This window comes from Anopheles ziemanni, chromosome X (assembly GCF_943734765.1).
Source record: "Anopheles ziemanni chromosome X, idAnoZiCoDA_A2_x.2, whole genome shotgun sequence".
Taxonomy (NCBI): domain Eukaryota; kingdom Metazoa; phylum Arthropoda; class Insecta; order Diptera; family Culicidae; genus Anopheles; species Anopheles ziemanni.
In genome coordinates, this window is record NC_080707.1 from 16,069,520 (window position 1) to 16,094,736 (window position 25,217).

Sequence of the window (25,217 nt, forward strand, 5' to 3'; positions counted from 1 at the left end):
CGAATGCGAAATCGGTAAACCATACAAATATGCACGCAAAGCATAAATAAAAGCCGCCTCCGGTGGAGGCTGAATCCGATCCGGCATTGGGTAGGGTTGGGGGAGGAAGTCCCCCCCTCACCGTCATCGCCGCCGTATTCATCATCGTCATCATCACCATCACCATTACCCATCGATGTATCGTGGATCTAGCGAAGCGCGGGGCGAACTCACGCAAAACGAGGCGAAATTTATGCAAATTGTGCCGAAACCAGCTGTCAAAAAGGCGAGCAACCGGCTGCATGAAGGCGTCCGCCGTCGTCGCCACGTTGTCACTAGCGACCATCGACAGCATCATCATCATCATCATCAAGGCTTCGCCGTCGTTCGTCATCGGCCCGGGAAAACGTTCATCTTTGATACCGCCTTTCCTTCAGCAACGATTTATCATTCCGTCCCGGTGTTTTTGTTTTTTTTTTTCGAACAGGTTTTTATTTTGTCGTTCTGTGTTTTGGGAAGTACCAATTCCAAGATTTTGATGGCACACCGCACCAGGAATAGTTTCGGAAGAATTTCGGCTGAGCTGAAGTTTTGGCAAAATTGGAAATATGGCTTCAAAGTTTTCGGGCGTTCACAAGAAAAACGATTCCGGAACGAAAGCCATGATAACGAATAAAATGAAATTGGTGAATATTCCATGAGATAGCTTACGAAAAGGTTACTGATACTTACTTCAATGAAGTTGAGATGATTTTTCACTATAAAATTTTAATTTTGATGTTTAAAATAAGAAAGACTTCCCTGGTGGAGTGTTGTTCATAATAACAACTTGTTATGCTTATATTTGTTGTTATCAATACTAAAATCTATGGAACAATAAAGTAATCTAAAGTTAAATTAAAATGAGACATTTTCTGATTAGAGTTTCCAGAGGTCTAGGATACTTATGAGCGGACTGAGCGGCGGATCCGAAAACACCGATTTTATTTGTCGCTTATATTATGTTTAACGCACTTTTGGATATGAACAGCAATTGAAATTAGCACTTGATATTGCTTCATATGTCTTCGCTTGTCTTGTTTCGGTTTAATCTTTCCATTTGATTATTAATGTTAATTTATAAAATAATTAAAAAGATCAGTGTTAGTAATTTGCGTTTTACATAAACAATTTTCATTAACAAAAGAATAGGTTGGAATTTGTTCAAAGAAGTAAAACAGAATGAATTGAGAATGAGAAAAGTGTTAAAACGAGTGGTTTCAAACGGAAAACAATTATACTGTCTCGGTTTAGGATTTTGAAGGCCATAACAAGCATATATAATATAAAAGCAATCAAAGTAGCTTCAAACTAAAACAATACTTTCATTTTTTCTCCGGATATTTCCTATTAATACACACTGGTTTGAACAAATTATTTTTATGGTGCAAACTTTATATTTTACAGTACATTTTAAAATGTTTGTCAATTTTATGATATATAACCAACATATCATAGTTGAAAACAACACATAGTACATTGTTGAACAAGTTAAGAACTTCTGCGCCTCCTCGTCTAACAGCTTTTCGAGACAAACTAAGTAGAGTTTACAAGTTGGGTTGTCCGATTCCTCTTACAAGTCCCACCGGTTTCTGGTTTGCATATTTTCTCCCAAATCCGACTTGAATTTTTCCTGAATGAATGCAGAAAACGTACCTGAAAAGTCGACTACTGTGAAAAATTCTTCAGTGTATGTGTGTGTGTTTCGGGAGAAAAGGAAAAAGTATCACCCCAGACGGTAGCTTCCCATTTTCTTGCCAGCGGGTTTTTCCTTTTCACTAGGCCGTGCTTTGTTGTGCGTTATCTTTATGGTTGGCGAAGGTATTTTCCACACCGGTGCTGTGTTTTAAACTTTTCCAAAGAATGTCGTAAACGATAAATGGCATCAGTTTGCCCCGCCAGCATTGTCTCCCCCTTGTTCACTTCCCTTTTTGCTGAATTCGATTTGCCAAGAAATTAAATTCATTTTCGAAAGAGACGACACACGTTTGATGTTCGATAAGAAATGGTTGTCATTCCTGGCGCGCGCAGGGGAAAAGTTAACAGCATTGTCGATGTTTGCCGCCACCTGCCCCCCCTCTCTTTGTTTCGATCCTTGAGAGGGCCAACCTGGTTTTCCTTTCGATCGAGCAAAGATTGAAGTACCAGACCAGACTCCCCCCCGCTCGAGGGGTGAGCAACCTCATTTCACGCTTCGACTGGAGCGCACTGGCGAGGAGGAGGAGGAGGAAAACCACCACCCTCTCGGGTGCTGACCGGCCCGAAGGCTTCCGAAAAATCACATTAATGCTCACACAAACACAATCATCTACCCGGCGGGAGGAAATGAAAAACTAGCGCAACCCACCGTGGCGTCGGAATCGAATCGTCGGTTGGCCCCGGCACAGTATGGTGCCGTTTTCCTGGGAAAATCCTCCCCGCACACCAATGGTGGGTAATAAAGCATCCACGGTTCACCGAACGTCGTCGGAGCTCGGAACTGAACTGACTTCAATCGACCAAACGGGACGAGTGGAAAATTAACCCCTCACCGGGGACGCCTGGCGTTTGATAATTTGCAATCGGGAGTTTTTCCGGTAAAGACAACAAGCAGCCCCCGCCCTTCCCCTCGGCGTGGTCTAAATAGCACTTTTCTTCAACCAACCACGCATCGAAGCAACCATTAGCCGAAAATTTACTCCTTGCAACAATGTCCCTGTTTTCCCCGTCCGGGGACCCTCCCTCTCTCCGCGGAAATTCTCGTCTGCGGTTCGTTAACGATGAGTTGGGAAATCAAATTCAATCAGCATCCTTTCAGCCGCGGTAACGAGCAGTGAAAAGTGCCTTCAAAAAATAGATTAAGCGGAAAAATGAGCTACCCTTAAAAGGCGGGAGAAAGGAGAGCACAGTCCGGGAGGGGGGGCTGCAGCGAAAAAAAAAATAAAAACTGTCACCGATGCAACGAAGTAAAACCACGTAGCGCCGGTGGCGATTAGTTTCGTGGTGGTTTCCTTCTCCCTTCGGTTTTTTTTTTCTAAAAACCAACTAGTTTCTAGATAAGTTTTCACCTCCGAAATTGGCTAATTGTGGTTAACGAGCGGATGTCAACAGCGCGTAGAGATGTGCGGCGAGGGAAAGAGCTAGCTCAATCCTTTAGTTACCACAACACTGATCGGTTTTGGCTCTAATTAGAGTGCAACGTTCAGTACACCATTTAAACAAAAACGAAATCATGAAGGATTGATTCCGAAGTTTATCGAAATGAATCAATACGGAACTATGGCTCGCGCTCCAGTAAAGAGCTACTAAACCTAACAATTATTAGCAAATGCTTTGCGTATCCAGATCCTAATGTACAACCAAACACAGCTTCGTACGCGTCAGTTTCATCCCTTTTGTTAGTAGTTTCTCCTTGGAATAATGTTTCTATTTTCATAGTAGCTAAAAAGCGTGGAGGTAACAACCGCTCCGTTAGAAGCAAAAACAAAGCAGAACCACAAATTGCCTCATTTGCTCTACGTGCGTCTTTTGTGCGTCTTTTCTTTTTTATTTAGAATCAATTCTAATGAAGTAACGAGCTTTTCCAGTCGTGCAAGGTAATTCTTTTCATTTTTCCCACCATTCTACCCTTTTTGCTCCGGAAGGGAAAGGAAATCGTGAATGAACTGCTTCTGGTTTCACCATCCGCCTTCCTGGCGAGGGCAGAACGGGCTGTAAAGGGCTAATTAGCAACAAAGTTGGACGAGAAGCGAACTGTTGTGCCCATTTCTAAGCGCTGGGTTGTAGTTTTTATTTTATTTATTTTTGTTTTCCGAGGTTATGCGTCTGCTTCAATGAATTTTATCGCTTTTGCAAGCGATTTTCCTGTTTTCAAACCACATACTGTCAAAGTGACATTTGTAAAATCGTATAAACGAATACGAATACAATATAAAATCGTTCCACGAGCGCTCGGGCAACAACTCAAGACAATCTTAATGGCTAAAGAGGAGAAGTAGGGAAATTTAAAAACAGAGTCCATCAAATAATCTGCAAAATTGCCTAACCCTTTTTATCATGAACGAACGAAACGAAATTAGCAATGAGAGATGAAGAAATCTGTCATAGTTCTTGCTCGCTGGTTGAAAAGCAACGCACTGCACAAATCACTAACCCAACTTCTCGGGCCCGACGGGACGAATCTATTACCTTCGGCCGAACAAAGGAACCGGGTGCGGTTCTTTAGCGATCTGCCCGGTTTTCCTTTCGCTCCGTTCCGGCGTCGGAGCGTATCAATCTTTTCGGGAAAGTTTTTCTCATCCGTACCAAAGGGTTCTCGTCTTACGGCGTGCGGTAATTGTGCATGCGGGTTCGGGTAGGATCGAATATCCTTTGCCGAGAGGGAAATAATTGCATGAAAAGTCGAAGAACGGCAGCGCCCGGGATCGGAAACAGAAGTAGCTCCAGCTTTGAAGCGTTGCCGCCCCGGCCCCGGGTACCAGGGTGGGGGGGTGCGGCATCCGTTATCGGTGCGTCAACTGGCGCGGGGCCTTTAGAAGCTGGCCGACGACAGCATCCGGACGTCGGCGACGACCACCGGTCAGTTTGTTTGGTTCCGGGGTTTCTTCGCCGGTCGCGTGCATACGCACGACGATTAAACGCTTTCGCAAATATGCCGCTGCGAGCGAGTGCGTCGTAGACGAGCCGAGAAGGTCACTGCAATGTATTGCACTATGGGAGGAGGTGCACCATAATGGCTACATTTTCCCCATTGTGTGATAACAGTTCCAACACTTACGCAACAGATTCAATGAGGAAAACAAAATGAACTAGTTTGAAAGTGAAAGTAAATAAAAGGACAACCGTCCGGAGCACAGTTAAGGTAGTGTAAATCGCCAATGTGACAAACAAAAACTAAACAAACAAACTCCACAATCGAATGCGTTATCTTCAAGACTGGTTGGAAACAACAATGTCCACAAACAAGTCAAAAACGTAAACAAACGAAGCTAGTAGTTCAGTCGATCACGTAATAATCGAATTATTATCGAACTTCGGTTTGGAACGTAATTGTACTCAGTTTAACAATTTTTCAGTGGATTGCAATTAATGTGGTATATTTACATTTAAGCAGAATAATTTATTTAAAAATGGAGTTGACATAGAAATAGCATTACTTAGATTTGTTGTACAGGGATTAGTTATTAATTTAGCAAATAAAAAGTTAAAATTGGGTGGTAAAATGAGTCGGTGATATTTGATGTAAACGTAGCAGTTAGGCATAGGCATAGAACAGGGTGATGTTATTCTTGTTTCCTTCAGTGTATTGTAACAAACAAGGTGATGGCGAAAAAAGGTACACATTTCTTAAATTGTTAACAACACCTTTTTTCCCAGATGTGACATGACGCTCTTTGTTACCAAAGTTAATATCACTTTTAGCTCATTACAGGGTTTAGTTTAACGTTATCTAGCTCAGGGTACTACCAGATATGATTTGTTGTTCATCTTTCAGGAGACAATTTGGACTTAGTGAAAAGGTGTAGTAATATTTCGGTTCATTTCAATTTTCCATGTTTAACCATCACCCAAGCCCACCGTGCGGTTTTAAGCGTAGGCCCAAAGGACATCATCCGGTTCAGGCCGTTGGCAAGCGGTCGAGGGCGAAGAAAAAGCAAATCAGGAAGTCACCGGCCAAGAGTGGCCAGCGAGCCGAGCATCCAAGAAGCGGCGAAAGACGATCTTCCGCCCCATTACCTTCGCTTACTTTGTGCTGGTTAACATATTGCTCTCTCGCTCCCTCTCGAGCCCGAAAAGGAACACAGGACGTATGTGTGTGCTTGTCTGTGTGTGGAGTTCTGAATCGTCAGAACTACCTACGGCCGGCTTTGGCAACGCAGGGCAGGGAAACTATTCAATTGATATGAGATTTATTTATTTGTTTGCACAAGCGCTAACCATTCATGCGTCAATCATTCTCAATATGCATATAATTATAATTCAGGTCTCTTCCTTCGTTCGGCGCTCGTTTTGGGAAGGCTCCGTCCGGGGTCCAGCGTCGGCGTGCGCGTTTGTTCCTGCTTGCATCGGCAGTTGGTGCAATCTCACGACGACGGGAGGAGGCCTCTAGAAGAACCTTTAGAACGCTAAATCGTTTCCCTCTTTTCGCTGCAATTGCCGAGGGAGAGGCTTACAATCGCCGATCCAAATTTCTGAACCTTCCGTTTCTCCAGCTTAAAACAAAACCCAACGGGCATCTGCACTTGGATGCATCCTAGGTGGACATGCTGCTCCTGTCCGCCGATCCTGCTAGTGTTCGGCATCGCCGTTGTGTGACGTGAAGATTTTGGGAAACCCTTCTCGCGTTCCGTCCGCCAAAGTCTGCCGGCAATGTCTGATGTTTACAATGGAGCGATTTAAATAGGACCGCCAGCCCTACATCGGCGCGATCTAATGAGCTCCTTATGCGCAACGTCTACCAACCTACAACACCCCTACGATCGAAGCATTTCCCCGGTGTTCGGTGATAGAAAAAAATAATTAAATCTGATTTCATACCTTCTATGTCAACATACTTATTTGTGTGTTTCCAGTAGGTAGAAATCTACGTAGAATTTCATCAGGTGTAGAAGATGTTCCAAAGTTAACATACCCGCGTGTAATACTCTTGGCAGTAGCGGAGGAACTCATGCTTATACTTGCGAGTTCAGAGCTGAGAGACAATATCTGATCAAGTGATTTTACTCCCTTCCGATCGTTTCCAACTTCTTTTGCAAGATAAAAGATCTGGTTCTAACTTCTGTGAAGTGTTGCAGAAGTCTTCAGAATTGTTTATGAGTTCGGGAGCCTAACCTTTATTGAAGTCAACTGACCAGATATTGTGATTTCCTAATTTTGCAAGATGAAAGATCAGGTTCTAAATTCCGTACTGTATTACAAAAGCCTTTAGAACCGGTTATGAGTTCAGGAAACCTAACATTGAATCCATCTAACCAGATATTGTGAGTCGATCCATTTCCTGATTTTGAAAGAACAAGTTCTAAATTCTGTACAGTATAGTCAATCTTCAGAAGCGTATATGAGTTCAGGAACCTTAAATTTATTGAAACCAACTGACCAAATATTACGAGTCTTTCAATATCCTGATATTGCATGATGAAAGATCAGGTTCTAAATTCTGTAGAGTATAGCCAACATTTTCAGAAGCATATATGAGTTCAGGAACCTAACATTCACTAAGTTGGTCAAATATTGAGAGTCGGTCCACTTCGTGATATTATTATTATTATTATTATTATTTATTTTCAAATTGTTTGCCCTGTAGGCTATACAAAGTCCGAGCTTAGAATTTAAACGGATGGACAAACATGGCCGAAGGGAGTAAAAAGGGACAGGGGCCGAGGAAAGGGATTAGGAGACAGTGGACAAGAGACGAGAACGGAAACTGGCAAAGGACGTGTTGTGATCGAACAGGTGACCAACGGCGTTGAAGTCCGATAGTGCGCGCAGCCAAGGGTCATTCTGGGCGAACAGCGACCGGCGTATGGGAATGTGCAAAGGAGGTCGGACCCGCAGCCTGTGGGACGGAACATAAAAAGGAATGGCTGCGAGAAGGACGGGAGAGTCAATGCGACCATGGAGGATGTTGGCAATCAGTAACGAGCGTGCATGACTGTGGCGGTCCTTGACGCTGACCAGTCCCAGCAGGCGGCACCGGACCGAGTAGGGAGGCATGGTAGCAGAAGGGTCATTCAGGAATCGCCGAACGGCAAGACGCGTGAACTTCCTCTGCACCCCCTCCAATCTGTCCATCGCTGTGACGCCCGCCGGAGACCAGACAACGCAAGCGTAGTCGAGGATGGGTCGAACCCAGCAGCAGTACAACGCCTTCAAGCATAGGGGGTCACGAATTTCTGTTGACATGCGGGCGATGAGTCCGAGCAGCCTGCTGGCCCGTTCGACGACTGAATCCAGATGCGACCTGAAAGTCAGCCGGTCATCGAGCCACACCCCGAGATCCTTGACGGTCACACGAGGAAGAGGCAGGCCACTGAGATGGTAGTTGTGCACCAGTTTGTCGGGAGAGCGACCAAACGAGATGACACAACACTTCGCCACGCATAGCACCAGACCGTTGACGGTACACCAAGCCGAGAAGGCGTCTGCAAAGTGTTGCAGTGAGAGAGGATCGTTGGACGAGGACACAGGAAGATAAAACTTAACATCGTCGGCGTACATCAGGCAGCCCTCGGGAGGGAGAACGCCGACGCAATCCGAGATGAAAAGAGTGAAAAGGAGGGGACTCAAGACGCTCCCCTGAGGTACACCAGATAAGCCAGTGAACGGATCAGAGAGGGATCCCTCGACCCTGACCCTGTACGTCCGATCCTGTAGAAAGGACTGGAGCCAGCGCAGAAGTGGCCCCCCGAAACCCATCCGCTCGAGTTTGGCTAACAGTAACTGGTGGGGCAAGCAGTCAAATGCCGCCTTAAAGTCGATATAGATGACATCGACTTGCCCCCCTGAAACAAGGCACGGGTACAGGACTTGCAATAAGGACATAAGATTAGCAACGGTGGAGCGTCTGGGCATGAAACCATGCTGGGTGGATGGGATAATAGGTTGAACACAAGGAAGGATCCGCGACAGCCGAGCGGTAGCGCCGGTTAGAAAATCGGCCCATGAGCGCCGGGGCTCACCACCTCGACGGCGTGGGTTCGAATCCCAACCGAGACCGGACCCTCCCCTGTACGAGAGGACTGACTATCCACGTACAACAGGGAAACAAGTCTCGTAAGCCCTTAACGGGCAGGCATGACCAAGAGGTCGTTACGCCAAGAAGAAGAAGAAGACAAGGAAGGATAGCAGAGTGGATAATAGACTCGAGGACTTTAGAGACAGCACAAAGGAGGGAAATGCCTCGGTAGTTAGAGGTGCAAGAAATAAAATCAGGTTCTAAATTCTGTACAGTATGGTATAAGCCTTCAGAAGCGTTTATGAGTTCACTGACCAGCTATTGTGAGTCAATCCATTTCCTCCGATCGGCAGAAATCAGCTGCCCATGTAAGCAACCAAAGTTCTACTACCATGTAACATCGCTAAAGGGCGTCCGAAATGAGGTTCCCCGGTGTTTGCCTTTCGTGTACAAACAACGCTACCCCATCAAGTGCTCGCACTTGACGCGAACGTCAATCAACAGATGGTCCTACAGGCCATTGGAAATGCATGAAACGGACACAGCAACCCTCTACCGAGCATCATCCACATCACTTCAGCGATAAGGCAAACAAAATAAAACAATCCGATGCCCTGTTGCCCTTCGAACGTCCGAAACGTTCGCTCGAATTATCTTCCCCAAAATGAGGTACGTTAATGAATTTCAACGAGCGGTTTCATTGGGTATCCTTTGCCCCTTCGATGGGTGTGGGGGGGGGGAGGAGGAGGGAGGTCGAGTATCCTTCCGGTTCATAATTATTCATTTTATGTACTTTCCGTCGGCCAGCTGAAGCGAGAGAAAGCAAACTGACTTTCCGAAACTAGCCCCGTGCCCGTATCGCAAATAAATGTAAACCGAGGAAAGGTGGGGGGAGTGGGTGCATGGAAAGGGGAAATTCGAGAATAAGAAGAAAGTAAACAGCAACATTAAATAAAAACACACACACACACACACACGGATGAATACCAGAAGCTTCGTAGAAGGATTCCATCTGGAGCCACGGCGCAAACATGGGGAGATTTTGCCCTCCCATACATTACCTCCATGCACCCAGCCCCCCCCCCCCCCCACCCCCTTTCCCCTCCCCCGCATCTCACGAAAACCGCAAGCTATTGGTCGGTGCAGCCAGACCAAGTAGAAAATAGATCGCATTTTAATGGAATGAACAAGTTTCGCCGACCGTTGGGAAAATCGCGCACGAGTTTGCCGGAAAAAGCATACGCTGTAACGAGACAATTATGAAAAAAATGGACTATACAATGATGAGGAGAATAGGGGAGAGAGGTTCAAACGGAAGTGGAAGTATGAGAGGGGGATGATTGGAAGAAAAAAAAAACGAGCTCAAAATGGCCGAACAGTTGGTAACGAAAGGACGACAGTATTGTGCCTCGGAAGGATTCGATGTCCACCTTAGTTGAATGTATGCGTGCGTGTGTGTGTGTGTGTGTGTGTGTGTGTATGTCTTTTGTGTAGGTGGGTGTGTTTGGTACTAGCCCGTATGTTAACGAGTGTTGCAATTTGTTACCCTGTCCCAAACCAACCAAAAGAGAGAAGGAACGCGGCTTTCTGGTGGAGGTACTCTACTGGTCAGCCGAACATCCGTTGCCACTTCCGGCGCTTAGGACGAGCTTCCGGGCAAACGGTCCCCGGTCACGGAGTGAAGGCGCTCGTCCAGAAGCAGCACCGGAAGCCAGCATCCTTTTGGGTCGGTGGAAATTCGCACGAACTGGCGAAAACCGGCGGCTTGTTTGTTTCCGGTTTGGCGAGCACGTGAAATGTAGCCAGCACCGACTCCAGACTCCAGACTCCAGACTCCAGTTCCCGGTCGTGTCCCGATGGAGAGCGGTCCAGGGTGGAACGGAGCGACCCGAACTTCTCAATGGACCGAATCGTCGGAAGCACCAAATTCAACCCTTTTGCTTCGCACAAACGGAATGTCTTCTTCTCTCTCTTTCCCTCCCTCTCTCTGTGCTTTTCTTTCCTAATCCAAATCCCCCGCAACCCCCGGAAAAAATCCCAGCACGCCACCGAAATGGTCAACGTTATTTTGCGGCATCATTAAATTTTCAGATTTCACTTATGGAATTTATCCCCCCGAAAACCCCGAAGCATCCCGGAAGTTTTCCAGCGCCGCGCCACGCAGCTGTTGCATCCACCCTCCCCAACTTCCCCTTGCCCTCCCCCTTCACCCCTCCCGGAAACATTCCTGTGGCAGTAATACATGTTTGCCATCCATCCATCGGCAGTCGACCGATTTCTGTCCAGCCGGCGAGATATCCATTTCCTGTCCCTTTGCTTGGTTTAACTTTTCGATTGAGGAGGGTGGGGGGGGGGGGGGGGGTCCCTTAAACGGTGCCACCCGACCGTGGCATGCTTGAGGACTGCGGTTTATTTTTCCTTTTGCGTGTTGTTGTTTCTGCGCTCTGGCACAAGGAGAAAGTTTTTCGCTTTTTTTTAGGCTCGCTGTTTACGCGTCGTATTTATTTTATGCATTAATGACGTCACTCTAGCCATAGATCCTTGGCCGACCCGTAGTTCCATGTTATTATACGCAGCTGACTTAAAACTGTACTTGCCTATTCGCGATTCAAGTGACCGCTTTCAACTTCAGAATTGTTTGAATATCTTTAACTGTTGGTGTACAGTATGTCCTTGGTAGACCACGTCCCCTGAAGCCAGGAAGTGGCCTATCACAGTCCACTCACACGCCGAAGGTCATCATATCAATGAGAGGTTAGATGAGGCAACATTGTATCAGATCGATCTAGAAATTGGCTAAGGTAGCCGATATTTTAAAATCTACCTTGCATCAGTTGATCAAACATGATTTGAAATGTTAATCCAGAGTCATTATCTCCGCGTATATCTCCGAAGAAGATTAAGGATGTTCCAGAGAACCTGAAAATCAAGTTTTCAACCAAACATTCGCTGGAGTCATAGATTTTGGGGCAGTTGTTCCCAACAGCTTGAAAATGCTTCAAGCATTTATCGAAGCTGAATTAACATTTAATACCGGGGTTGATATGAACATTTCGAAGGACCACGTTCTGCTATGTATCAAAGCCATCTTTGGAACTCATAAAATCGTCATTTTCCCCCGTGACGTATCTCACAAAGAACTCAAGCGTGGCTAAAGAAAAACATGGAATTTTGGGCAATTACATTTGACCTCAGACCTGGGTTCTGAGTGGTTTTAAACAACTTTATGCCAGCAACTGTGGGTGTTTTTATGTTTCGTTTAAATTGTTTAAACATGGTTGTTCTTGATTGAGCTGCGAGTCGTTTCTTTTTACAGGATTGGGTTTAGCTCCCCATCGTCCGTATCGATGCCGGGCGGCAGCTCCCAGTTGGCGAATCATAGATCCGTAAATTTACGACATTAGTCTCGACATTAGTCTCTGGCCAATCCTGAAATCCGAAAAAAACATCAATATCCCAGCCTCCTTCCAGGACGAGCAAGAGTACGCTGGAGTTGGTGCGTAATAAACTTCCGCCCAATGTAATAAACCCAGCTTCCCGCAATAAATAATACGGCGATAAACTGTAGCACCAAGTGTACACATACAGGCGACTCCATGTAGTCCTCAGGCGGCAGTCGGTGGCTCCGTTTAACACCTTCAGGGATATCCCGAGCCAGGTCAATGCTCCCGCTGCGGACGGAATGAAAGTGAGTGTGTTGCGTTATCGGCAGCGTACCAGGTGGCTTGTGCAGTTAGAGTACTACACCCGCTTCGAGGTTAGAACGATCTGGTGTTTGATTCCGGCGTTGGTGATGTGCTGATATTGGGTTTTCACAATCCATCGTTGGTATTGGAGCTGCTCATAGCTATCCACTCGTCGGCAACACGCCAGATTCCTAGTAATACAATGTCCGGGGTTCTTCACTTCAAATCTACACTCAACGAAGACCGATTTCGTTGATTCTGCCTCACAGCAGAAGCTCGATCAAACCTGAACCTAGGTGTAAAACCAGCCTGACTGGTCGGTGGGATAACACCCGTGACAAATGGGAGCTCGTTTAACAACCCTGGAGGCCATAGCACCAGAACCAGATCATTGTGCACCGAATTTAGAGACGAGTGGCTCGGATTTCTTTCCACCCTTTGCGTTCCGTGAGGGTCAACCAAGACGGAGCTAATCAAAGCTGAACGATAAATCATTCTCACGCGGCACGCGTTCACACCGGGACCGGGACTTACTTCCGTTTATTTTACTTTTTTGGCGTTCTGTTTTCCTTCACTCTTCTACAACCGAGCGAAGGGTGCTGCAAACTGCCGCTCGGTGCGATATCGTGCGGAACGCGAAAAATCTCCCGTTCTCTGCTTCCGGGACCTTTGTTCCCCGTGTAGGGGATGGGAAGAAGAGGCTGGAGGTAAATTTATTATCCATCCGACAATGGGATGAGACCATTTTCCTTTGCGAGCCGATTCTGCCATCATCATCAACACGCGAGAAGCTTCCCCTCGTCGGACCAGATCTTCGAGTAAGACATTTGATTCGTCCTTGGGCTGATTCGCTTCGCTCCCTTCGGGTTCTTGTTCCTGTCCGTTAAGGAACTGTTTTGTTTTCTCCGGTTCACGTGCAAGCGACGTGAAGGGGAAGGGCAATATAATGATACCAACATTCAAGACGAATGGGCAACTCGTGACCTGCCGCTGCGGAGTCTGCCGACGGTTTAACCCAACTCTCTCGCGCCCCCTTCGGGATATATACTTACGCGCACGGGAGTTCTCGAGCTACAGCAAACAGTTTTTTTATGCCCCGCTTCCTCATTGCATTCCCATCAAGCTCGGATTATCGAAGCCAGGGACCAGTCAAACCATTCCCCCTGGCGCTCGAGCTGTTAATGCGTAAATGTGTTTCTTTTCCCGGACGCGCTGGGCACAAGTGATGGAAAATTCGGAGGCTGCGAAGACAGCTATTGCTAGATAATCTCTCGCGCCATCTGGCCAGTTCGCTTTGATACGATCCGCAACCCTATAAATCATCGGTCGTTCCTAGCGGGAGAGGGGACGGTACTCTCGGGGACTGCATCGTTGCAGCCTTAGTCTGGATGCGTTGTAAGCATACACTTCAGCTTATCAGCTGCCACTGTCTCAGAAGGTTGCCGCTCAGATTACATTTAGACAGAGTTTGGGATATGCGATTTTAAAAATCAACTCTTGAGAATTGTAGTCGATTTGCTGAATTAGTGGCTTGAATTTACCCTTGAACCAATATTTTATAGAATATCTCCAGATCCCTAATTAGAATTCTCTGATCCGGTCATTTTAAAACATAGTCGGATTTCATTTTTTGGTGGATAGATTTCAGATAATCCTATTATGAGATAACCTGCCTGATAAGGGTCTTAACGATGAAACCCTAAAAATCGTAAGAAGTACAGTCAGAACTAGACTTATTATCTCACATAACGTTATTCTAACGAACATATCTCCCAGATCCCCGTGTTGGATACCGTTCTGCTATGGCGAACTAAACGCTTTAACCAAAAAGAAGCAATCGATTCTCAACATCCACTGGAACTTCCCGGCCGTTTGAAGTTCGCGAATGCGCCCATTACTGGTGATGAGTTCCAGAGCATCCAATATGAAGTATCGATCGGAAATACGGAACGGTTGTTTTCACCGTGCTGTGGTTTTATTCAATCCTAAAGCCTAGTCTAGTCTTCCGAAGCGTCGTTATCCGGAGCGTCATTAATAGGCGCTTGTATGGCACGCGAGGCGTACCGTTTCGATGTGGTACGGTTGTTGTTGTTGTTGTTGTTGTTATTTGGTTTATTTTTGCTCCGTCTTCTAGCGCACCACCAACCCTCCTAACTTCGCCAGATTCTGCTATTGTAACGTGAACCTTCAGACGACACGACGGTCCCGCTGCATTTCCGGACATTACGGATATCTCTGTGCTTGCCTAGAGCCCGGGGCCCGGGAGGTATGAGGTCGTGGGATGGGATCCGTGACGCTAGGGACTATCGGGGGACCTGGTACCGGTCGGTTATTTATCATTTAGTTCCAGTGCTCACTTCATTTATTTAAATTTATTGCGAAGATCTAATGACAACACCGTCTAGGATCCGCCATCCCGCTCCCATGGTGGGCCTGGTGGTGAAGTCTGGTCAGACAAATACGCGTGCAGGCAGCCGGACGGTCGGCGCATTCCGGTGGCAAACCCTCCCGGCACGGGAAGTTCGTTAGGAGCCCGTAGCGAATCGGGAGGAGCGCGAAGGCAGTTCTCGTTACCTTTGCGGACCAAGTGGACGCAACAGTTACAGCGTGTGCGTGGAAACGGAGCAGAAATTCAACCCCTTCCACCGTCTTTCGGACCGGCTAGAACCTGAATGGTTCCGAAGCGGCGCGTTTGGAATGGTTGGAATGTTTCATACCGTACGCTATTGTAGCCTCGCCTCAGTGTTCCAGACAACACTCTTTTGCACGATAGTTTTCCCGTACCGTATCGGAGCGAACTCTGCGACTGGGCAACGTCAGGCACGGCAGATGAGGTGGTAAAAAGGTAAAATGAAGCAGCGACAGCAGCGTTTTGTCACCTGCAGTCGCAAATGCGCGCGGTAAACGCGGTCTTAATAGGCGTTTCCTGTACTTCCTGCCGGGTTGTACTCACCCCCACAGGATCCCGGGGTGTAGGGATATAAATTTCAATTCGATCCGGTCATCGATACCGGTGGGCGCTCTCGGTGGATTCAGCACCCACAACCCGTGAGTATGTGTCGGGAAATTCCTGGACTGGCTGGCGATGCGATGCAAACGCATTGCAGGGGTGATGGTTCGGGAACTCGGTGGAAGGACGCTTGCAATTTGTTGCCACCGGTCGGAACGCTTCACGTCTGGCTGAGTTTCCATGCCTGATGAGCGCTGGTATTCGCCCTGGACTGGCGGTTGGAGGCATTTCTTTGTAGTCCTCCGGAATAGAAGAAGCAAAAGAATGAGCTCGGCCTCAGGCGGGTACGGAACGCGTACGGTCCGTCCGTTCACCGACCCGAAGGTGACGGGTGAGCGGTGTGGAAAATTACTGTGGTGATTATTTTACAGCTGAAGTAACGCCTTACCCATGGCACACGTACCTGCCTTTCCACTCGGTTGCGTTTTCGGTGGCTTTCACCGGAAGGTTTTTCCGGTCTTCCCGGAGCATCGGATGGTGATGAGAATAATGATTTAGTAGCATAAGTCGATTCAGAGTGAGTGAGTTGCAATGGAGAGTAAAAACTTTACTTCAAACAGAATAATATGGCTCGCTGAGAGTGATTTGACTCACTCAAAGAGATTTTACTAACTCAACGATTTCGAAAAATTTGGCTCACAAAGAATGATCTAGCTTACTCAGAACCATTTGACTAACTCATAACGAATTGGCTCGCTAAGAGTGATTTGGCTCACAACAAAATCATTCTGAATGATTTGTCTATCTTAGAATAATTTGACACATTCAGTATAATTTGGTCACTCAGAGTAATTTAGCCTACAAAAACAAATTCCCACTGCGAAAGATCAGACTCACTAAGAATGATTTTTCTCACGTCGAATGATTTGGTTTACTCAGATCAATTTTCCTCACAAAGGCTGATCTAGCTCAGAATCATTTGGTTAAACCATAATGATTCGGCTCACTTATAGTGATTTAGCTCACAAAAGATTATTTGTCTTACTCAAGAGGTGTTGCAAAACAGAGCAACGGCATGACAGCTGCCGTCAACGCACGATTGTCACCGAAACGGTAAAGTCGAAAACGATCTAAACGGTACATGGTATATAAACGGCGCGACCATTGAATTTGTCGGTGATTAGAGAATAAAGAGACACGAAAGTTTTAGCTCACTCGAGCTAGTGTTCTTAAAATCAAGTGTTACCTTTTTTCTTCTGTTGAAAATAGCTTTTCAACATTCTAAAACTTTCTAGTAAAAGTTCTCGCAAATTATCAGTTTACGAAAACCAGCTTCTCGTGCGAAACCGTGATGAGTAACGACGGTGAAACGCTACGCGGGGAACGGATCGAAGCCATGGAAATGGCGAGCCCGCCATCGATACGCGACGGCGTAGGCGCATGTGAAAGCGCTAGGATGGCTGACTCGAGGTCCACCCCGGCCTCTTTCACATTCCACCACACTCCCCGGGCACAAAGCGGGCATGCGACGGCCGGACCGAGTCAAGCAGATGGCCACCCGGAAGGGTTGACCCTGTTGACGCATCCGACGCATTCGGATCGGACGATCGAGCCAAGCCCGCACACGAGACATGGAGCCGGGTCCAAGGTGGACCCGATTGCAGAGAAACGACGACAAATCGAGCTTGCCTCGCGAGAGCTCGAATGGCAAATCCGCGAACTTACGATTCAGGAGGAGAGGCGCGCGTACGAGCAAGAACGGAACACCACTGTAAACGATGCAACGTCGGCCAGCACAACCGAAATGCGGAAGGCAGAGGAATGGCTGGATAGCACTGATCGTTGCGGGGAGACACAACCGGCTCGCGGGGTAGGGTTCCTCGGTGAAAACCCGGCAGAACGTAGCTTATTTTTTCCGGAATACGCGAGTCGCTCGGGGTTTTCAGAATGGCGCCGAAAGATGGAGGCTTCGGCGGCGGTGAACCGCCATTCTGCATGGACCGGCCCAACGATGGCGACCCAGGGTCATCAACCGGAATCGGGCGGTCGCCATTGCGATAACGGGGCTATGCCAAAGGCGTCGGGACACAACACTTCACTGCACTACGCGGAGGGGACAAGCCCGAGAGGTTTTCCTGCACCGAACGTGAATCTTTCCGGCGCTTGTTGCAACACAACAATCCTGAACCAGAGTCAGCTGGCAGCACGGCAATCGACGAGCAAGGATCTACCCACATTCTCCGGCTCAGCGGCGGAGTGGCCCTTGTTCATCGCGCGATATGAGCTATCATCGACGCTTTGCGGCTTCAGCGATGATGAAAACTTGCTCCGTTTGCAAAAGGCGTTAACCGGTGCTGCACGCAAGGCGGTAGAACATTTGTTGCTTCTGCCGTCTGGGTTGAAGGATGCGATCAACATCCTCCGAACGAGATTTGGCAGGCCCGAGCTGATTGTAGAGTCACTCGTAGAGAGAGTGAGACGAATGCCGGCACCAAGAAATGACCGACTCGACACGCTGGCGGAATTCGGCTTTGAGGTGCAAAATCTCTGTGCTACGATCAGAGCAACGGGCATGTACGGGTACATGTGTGATGTTACCTTGCTGAGGGAGTTAACGGCAAAGCTGCCAGACACTACGTTTATCGAGTGGGCACGACACCGCAGGGACCTCCCGAATGTGTCCCTGTTCGAGTTTGGTAAGTGGATAGGCGATTTGGCGCTAGATATCAGCGCGGCTGCCCCTTTGTCCGGACGCGCAGTTCACAACAAATCGCAAACAAGCGAACCGCGACGGACCACGGCGCGCTGGAATTTACACACCACCATCACACCCGATTCGAAGAGCCCATCACTGCCCTCGAAGTGCGTTTTATGTCACGGCTCGTGTGTATCAATGACCAGTTGTGAAGTTTTTCGGCAGATGGCAGTTAACGCCAGACGAACGTTTGTGAAGGCGAGCCGGATATGTAAGCAATGCCTCATCACGCACCGGGGCCCGTGTCAAGAAAAGAAACCATGTGAGATAGGCGGCTGCGGCGTCCTGCATCACCCACTTCTTCACATCGACACAGCACAACACCAGGTACACACACTAACACACTGTAGCACAAATAGACCCGCGAGTGACAACACCGTACTATTCCGGTACATTCCAGTAACGCTACACGGGCCCAACGGAAGCATAAAGACGTTCGCCTTCTTCGACGACGGGTCAACGTCGACCTTCGTGGAACACGGACTAGTCCAAGAGCTAGGACTTCAAGGCACGCCACATCCACTATGCTTGAAATGGACAGGGACGACGACGCGGGAAGAGAAGGAGTCAGTGCAAGTGGCGCTACGGATCTCTAGCGGACATGAATCGGGGACGGTATACGAGCTTCCAGTAGTCCACTCGATGAAGAAGCTAGCCCTACCGGAACAATCATTGTGCACGGAACAACTATTGGCAATGTACACGCATCTTAGAGGCCTACCAATAGAGTCGTACAAAAACGTAACCCCTCGAGTTTTAATTGGAATCGACAATTGCCGCCTGGGCCAGCCTATAAAAACACGCGAAGGAAAGAAAGACGAGCCTACTGCTGCCAAAACGCGATTAGGATGGGTGGTTTACGGGCCATGCGATAAAACCATCGCCGCACGTCGCGGAGGTATGGCCAGCTTCCATATCTGCACGTGCAATGGAGCTAGCGATGACGCCCTAGACTCTGCCTTCAGGCAATTCTTTACGCTCGAGTCGATGGGGATCCTGCCGTCTGCGGGACCGTTGTGCTCAAAGGACGACGAAAAGGCGCTAGCCATACTCGCAGAAAAAACGAAGCTACAAGGCGCACGATACGAAACAGGTCTGCTGTGGAAAAATGATGACGTAAAGATGCCCCCCAACAAAGCCATGGCCATGCGACGGTACGAATGCCTAAAAAGAAAAATGATAAAAGATCCTAAATTAGCGAACGCCATACGTGAAAAAATGAGGGATTATGAGGCAAAGGGCTACATACGTCGACTAAGGGATGATTAGTTGACGGAGAGACGACCTCGCGACTGGTTCCTACCCGTATTCCCAGTCGTAAACGTGAACAAGCCCGGGAAGATGCGAATGGTGTTTGATGCCGCCGCCGAAGTAAACAGGATAAGCCTCAATAAGCAGCTCCTTACCGGGCCGGACCAAATAGCAAATCTACTCTCGGTGCTATACCGGTTTCGAGAATACCGGGTGGCGATTGTTGGGGACATTAGGGAAATGTTCTTCCAAGTACAGATGAGGCCGGAAGACCAGCGCAGTCAGATGATTCTGTGGAGGGATGATGACGACGTTACAAATCCCGACGTTTATGTGGTGACAGTAATGACGTTTGGCGCAGCGTGTTCTCCTAGCAGTGCCCACTACGTGAAAAATATAAATGCTGAACGATTTGCGGAAAAATATCCTCGCGCCGCATTCTGCATAAAGGAAGAACACTATGTGGATGACATGCTAGCTAGCGTCGAAACGGAAGCAGAAGCCCAGACCTTGGCAGAAGAGGTGCGGTACATTCACGCTCAGGGAGGATTCGAAATTCGCAATTTTCTGTCGAATTCAAAAAAGGTCGTCCATTATCTACAGGGGCTCACTGAAACAGAAGCAGACGTCTGTGTGACCGACGCGGTAACGGAGAAAGTTCTTGGAATGTGGTGGAATACCACGAGCGACTCCTTCTCCTTCAAACTGTCGCCAAAACACAATCAGGAGCTGCTGACAGGAACGCGGATGCCGTCGAAGCGAGAGGTGTTGAGCACCTTGATGAGTGTATACGACCCAATGGGACTAATTGGGAATTTTTTGATGTTCCTGAAGATTTTACTGCAGGAGACCTTCCGTGCTAAGCTCGAGTGGGATCAGAAGATCGAGGGACGACTCACCGAGAACTGGGTAGTTTGGATCTCGGCCTTGCCAGAAGTGGAAAAGGTATGCGTGCCAAGGTGTTATCGGCAAATGACTTCAACGGAAGCCGTCATACAACTACACATATTCTGCGATGCCAGCGAAAACGGGATGGCAGCAGTGGCATATTTTCGTTTTGAAGAGCGGGGAGTAATCGAATGCGCGCTTGTGGGCTCCAAGACGCGGGTGGCATCCCTCAAGTATGCATCGATACCACGCCTCGAGCTGCAAGCCGCATTGATCGGAGCGCGCCTAGCCTGCTGTATCGCGGAATCGCATCGAACAATAACAGCCCATAACTACTTCTGGACTGACTCACGAGACGTGACCTGCTGGTTACAATCAGATCACCGCCGATACTCTCAGTTCGTTGCCTTCAGGGTTGGTGAGATTACCGAGAAAACAAACATCCGCGATTGGCAGTGGTTGTCCACTAAACTCAACGTGGCCGACGAGGCTACAAAGTGGGCAAAAATACCTGACCTTTCGCCGACTAGTCGCTGGTTTCGAGGGCCGGAGTTTTTGTGGTCTCCGGAGTCGAGTTGGCCAGTGCAAAGGGAAGAACCGGGTGAGACAGAAGAGGAAATCCGCAAACACGTGATGCATCACTCTGTGGAACCACCCTTGATTGAGTTTACGCGATTCAGCCGGTGGACAAGATTATTGCGAGCTGCCGGATACGTCGTCCGCTTCATTAGCAACACGAGAAGTTTTAAAGGAGTAAAAACAAAAGCGACGGGGCCGCTAAGTTATGACGAACTCAGGAATGCCGAAGCAATACTACTGCAACAGATCCAGGCAGCAGAATTTTCGGATGAGATACGCAAACTGAAAGGGGCGAAGAAAGCTCATCCCTGGCAGCAAGTCATAGCGAAGTCGAGCTCGTTATACAAGCTCTCGCCGGCTTTCAATGACCAAGGGGTACTAGTACTCAGGGGACGGCTGCCCCAGAGCCCCTGGTTTGACGAGACGATGAGTAGTCCGGTGATTCTACCGAGAGGACATTACGGAACGGATTTACTCATTCGAGACTTCCATGAGAGACTAAAGCATGGTAACCATCAGACAGCGATCAACGAAATACGTGCCAAGTACTATATACCTCGGCTGATGACGGAGTACAAGCGAGTGCTGAAATCCTGCCAGCACTGCAAAAACCGAGATGCAAAGCCCGTTGCTCCCGTAATGGGAAGTATCCCAAAAGAGAGGCTAGCTATCTCCCAACAACCCTTTACGTACACTGGACTGGACTATTTTGGCCCGATGTACGTAACAGTCGGCCGACATGAGGAGAAGCGTTGGGGGGTGATATTCACCTGCCTAACCACGAGAGCAGTTCATCTTGAGGTCGCACGCTCGCTAACAGCCGATTCCTGTATTCTCGCTATACGCCGCTTCATGACGAGGCGTGGAGCACCCCGAGAATTCATCAGCGATCAGGGTACCAACTTCATCGGGGCATCCCGCGAACTAGCTGAGATAGTTAAAGAACTAAGTGGCGGAGTGATGATGGCCCATTTTAACGGTCCTGACTTGAAGTGGACCTTCAACCCACCAGCAGCACCCCACTTTGGCGGCTGCTGGGAGCGCCTTGTCCGCTCGGTAAAAAAGGTCATCAACGAGTTCGACCTACCACGACGCCCAACAGACGAAGTGTTGGAAACAACGTTAAAGGAAATCGAGCTGATTCTGAACTCCAGACCACTGACTTACGTACCCTTGGAAGATGAGTTTGAAGCGCCGATCACCCCAAATCACATTCTGCTCGGTAGCTCAAATGGGACAAAACCGCTGGTACCTTTCGATGACTCACCAACCGCAGTACGATCGTCCTGGAAAGCAACAGAAAGGAACGCAAACATGTTTTGGAAAAAGTGGGTGGGAGAATATTTACCTACCCTGACACGGCGCACAAAGTGGTTCCAACCAGTGGAACCTCTACAACCAGGAGACGTAGTACTCATCGCGGGTAATAATTTGCCCCGGAACTGCTGGCCAAAGGGACGTGTCACCGAAGTAGTCAAGGCCAAAGACGGACAGGTTAGGAGAGCGACGGTGAAGACCAAGAACGGTACCCTAGAACGTCCAGTAACAAAGTTAGCAAAGTTGGATGTATTACCGAGGAATTACCTTGCGGGGCCACAGGATGACGTGCCCGAAGATATAGTGGACAACTCTACGCTGAACCTGGATAGTGAAGTAGATTGAAGCTCTGTTGATCGTGAGTTTGATAGATGGCAGCAGCACGTGGTTAGTGGAGCATCGCGATGATCCACGGTGGGGAAAATGTTGCAAAACAGAGCAACGGCATGACAGCTGCCGTCAACGCACGATTGTCACCGAAACGGTAAAGTCGAAAACGATCTAAACGGTACATGGTATATAAACGGCGCGACCATTGAATTTGTCGGTGATTAGAGAATAAAGAGACACGAAAGTTTTAGCTCACTCGAGCTAGTGTTCTTAAAATCAAGTGTTACCTTTTTTCTTCTGTTGAAAATAGCTTTTCAACAAGAGGTTTCGACTCACTAAGACTGTTGTCAGACTCAGAACGATTTGACTCACTCAGAATGATTCACTGAAAGTGATTTGACTAACTCAGAGATTCCGAAAAAATGACTCACAAAGATAGATCTAGCTCACTCAGAATGCTAACTCATAATGAGTTGGCTCACTTAGAGCGATTTGAATAACTTAGGGATTTCGAAAAAGTGTAACTCACGAAGAATGATCTACCTCACTCAGAATCATTTGGCTGAATCATTATGATTTGGCTCATTCCGAGTGATTTGGCTCACAAAAATATTATTTGTCTCACTCAGCATGATTTACCTCACTACACATTTGCCTCACTCGCCGAGATTCGATTCTCGAGCTCACCAATAAACTATATTGGTGAATTGAACCAACTCACTGTGACTCAGTTTGCACTTTACTACTACCGAACCACTTCTTCGAGCCTCCAACTTCCGGAAGTGTACGCAGTAAGTACGCAGATGGGATGTGTTTGAAACTGGTTTATTACGGTAACACTCGCAACTTCCGCTACCTCCGAACATCGCCATATGGCGAGGAGGTCTAACTTTAATGACGCACCACGCTGATGGTGGAGGTTTTCCTCTTCAGAGATGATATTTGTTATTTTTATGGCCAGCCTCGAGGCCAAGCACGAACTATTTTCCATCAAACGGGCCGACAAAGGGCGGATGTAACTTCCGCACTAGAAGAGAAAAAAAGAACAACTCATCACCATCACCATCATCGTCATCATCATCGCATGACGCTATCGGAGCCCTGAAGAAGGCTTGTCATCGACCGCATCCAATCTGGGTCCACTTGAAAACTCCACTGGATTCCCCGCGGGAGGGGTGAGTGGAAGGAAGGATGAGATGGGGTAAGGAGAGAACCAATAAACCCGACAAATCTCCGAATCGAATAGTTTCATTTTCCACCCAAACGGAGGGTTTTTCCTTTATTCGGCCCCTTTTTGTCGTTGAAGTGGGCTGCATGTGCGTTGCACGATATATATCTCTCTCCCGTCTTGTGATTTCGTAACGAGAGCATATAGATATTGGCTCATGAATATTTACCCTTCCATCTTCGCCGCACCGCAGTTTTCCACCCGGGGAAAGGGAAAGGAAAAACCCAAAGCGGTTCGTCTCGAGCGCGTTCGGTGGCGTTTCCGAAATTTCCACTCCGACGGCGTGCCGTTTTCCAGCCTTTTTCCTTCGGTTGCGAGTGAGTGTGTGGCCCTGTTTTGAAATGAAAACTTTCTTCCTATTCCTTCACCACCCACACACCCACCCCTCCACTTAAGGTTGGATGTCCTTGCGATGGCACGTGTTTCCTTCCCTCGTACGTGGGCCAATTCTGATACGTTTCCTTTATTTCTCCAATGAAAAAAAAACACAGGGAGGGAAACCAATTCCATCGAAGGGAAAAAATCCAACTCAAAATCCCCGGGAATGTCCGGGTTCCGGGTGGTGTAAAAATCTTCTCCGACTCTGAGTGCCGCCGTGTCCAAACGTAACGTCCGAGTAAAACTAAATCGAATTCGAAAAGAACGACAAACTCATATGTTTCGCCCGGGAGAAGGTCGTGCAAAACTTGTCAAGTATGTCAAGGATCAAGGGGGGGAAGGAGACTGGACCTGCGAACAAAAAGCAAGAAGGTAAGAAAAGAAAATACTCTCACATACACACCCACACGCAGCGAAGGAAGATTCTGAGAGAACGCAATGAAGTTTTCCCTCCACGGATTCTTTTGTTTCGCGAAGCAGTGGAACGAAATTACTCCCGGCTTCCTGGGGTGCCCTAACGAAGGGGGTGGGGATTCATAGGGAAAGCTATATTCGTTATCTTGTTGAAGTACATCGGGCTGGTGTCAGAATTATCGGTTGTTGCAATATCAGCATCTAAAAAGAACTCGCTAGTTTCCCACTTTCACATTTTTCTCACTAGTGGACTTCAATTATATAGTCAATTATATTCTAATAAAGCATGAAATAGCAGGAAAAGGGCAGTAAATTTTCCAAAAACTAATATAAGAGACCAAACCAAACTAAATTGCTCTAGCAAATGTGAACTTAAGATAAACAAAGCAAACTGATTTAAAACATCTCTCTAACTAGTGTTTCCTAGTTAACAAATTTGCAAGCGATCAAACACTACTGTGAACATGGGATAAATTCTTTGTTTGTTGTTTATATTGTGCATTCAATGGAAACTAAAATCAAAAAACTTTTTCTTTCAATCATATTTTTTTAATGTAGTGAACTAAAATCTACATTTGTTGACTCCTCGCATATTCAAACGAATTCATTTCTAGCATTTGCAAATGGTTTAGAACCAATAATTCTCCTACCAGTGAATCCAAATTGTGACTTGTCGTTTTGTATCAATTTCAATTTCGTTTATTATCTTACTTTATGTAGAAAACTTCGGAAGCTCTTCGTGTGATGGAAGGAAACATTACCCCTCGAGC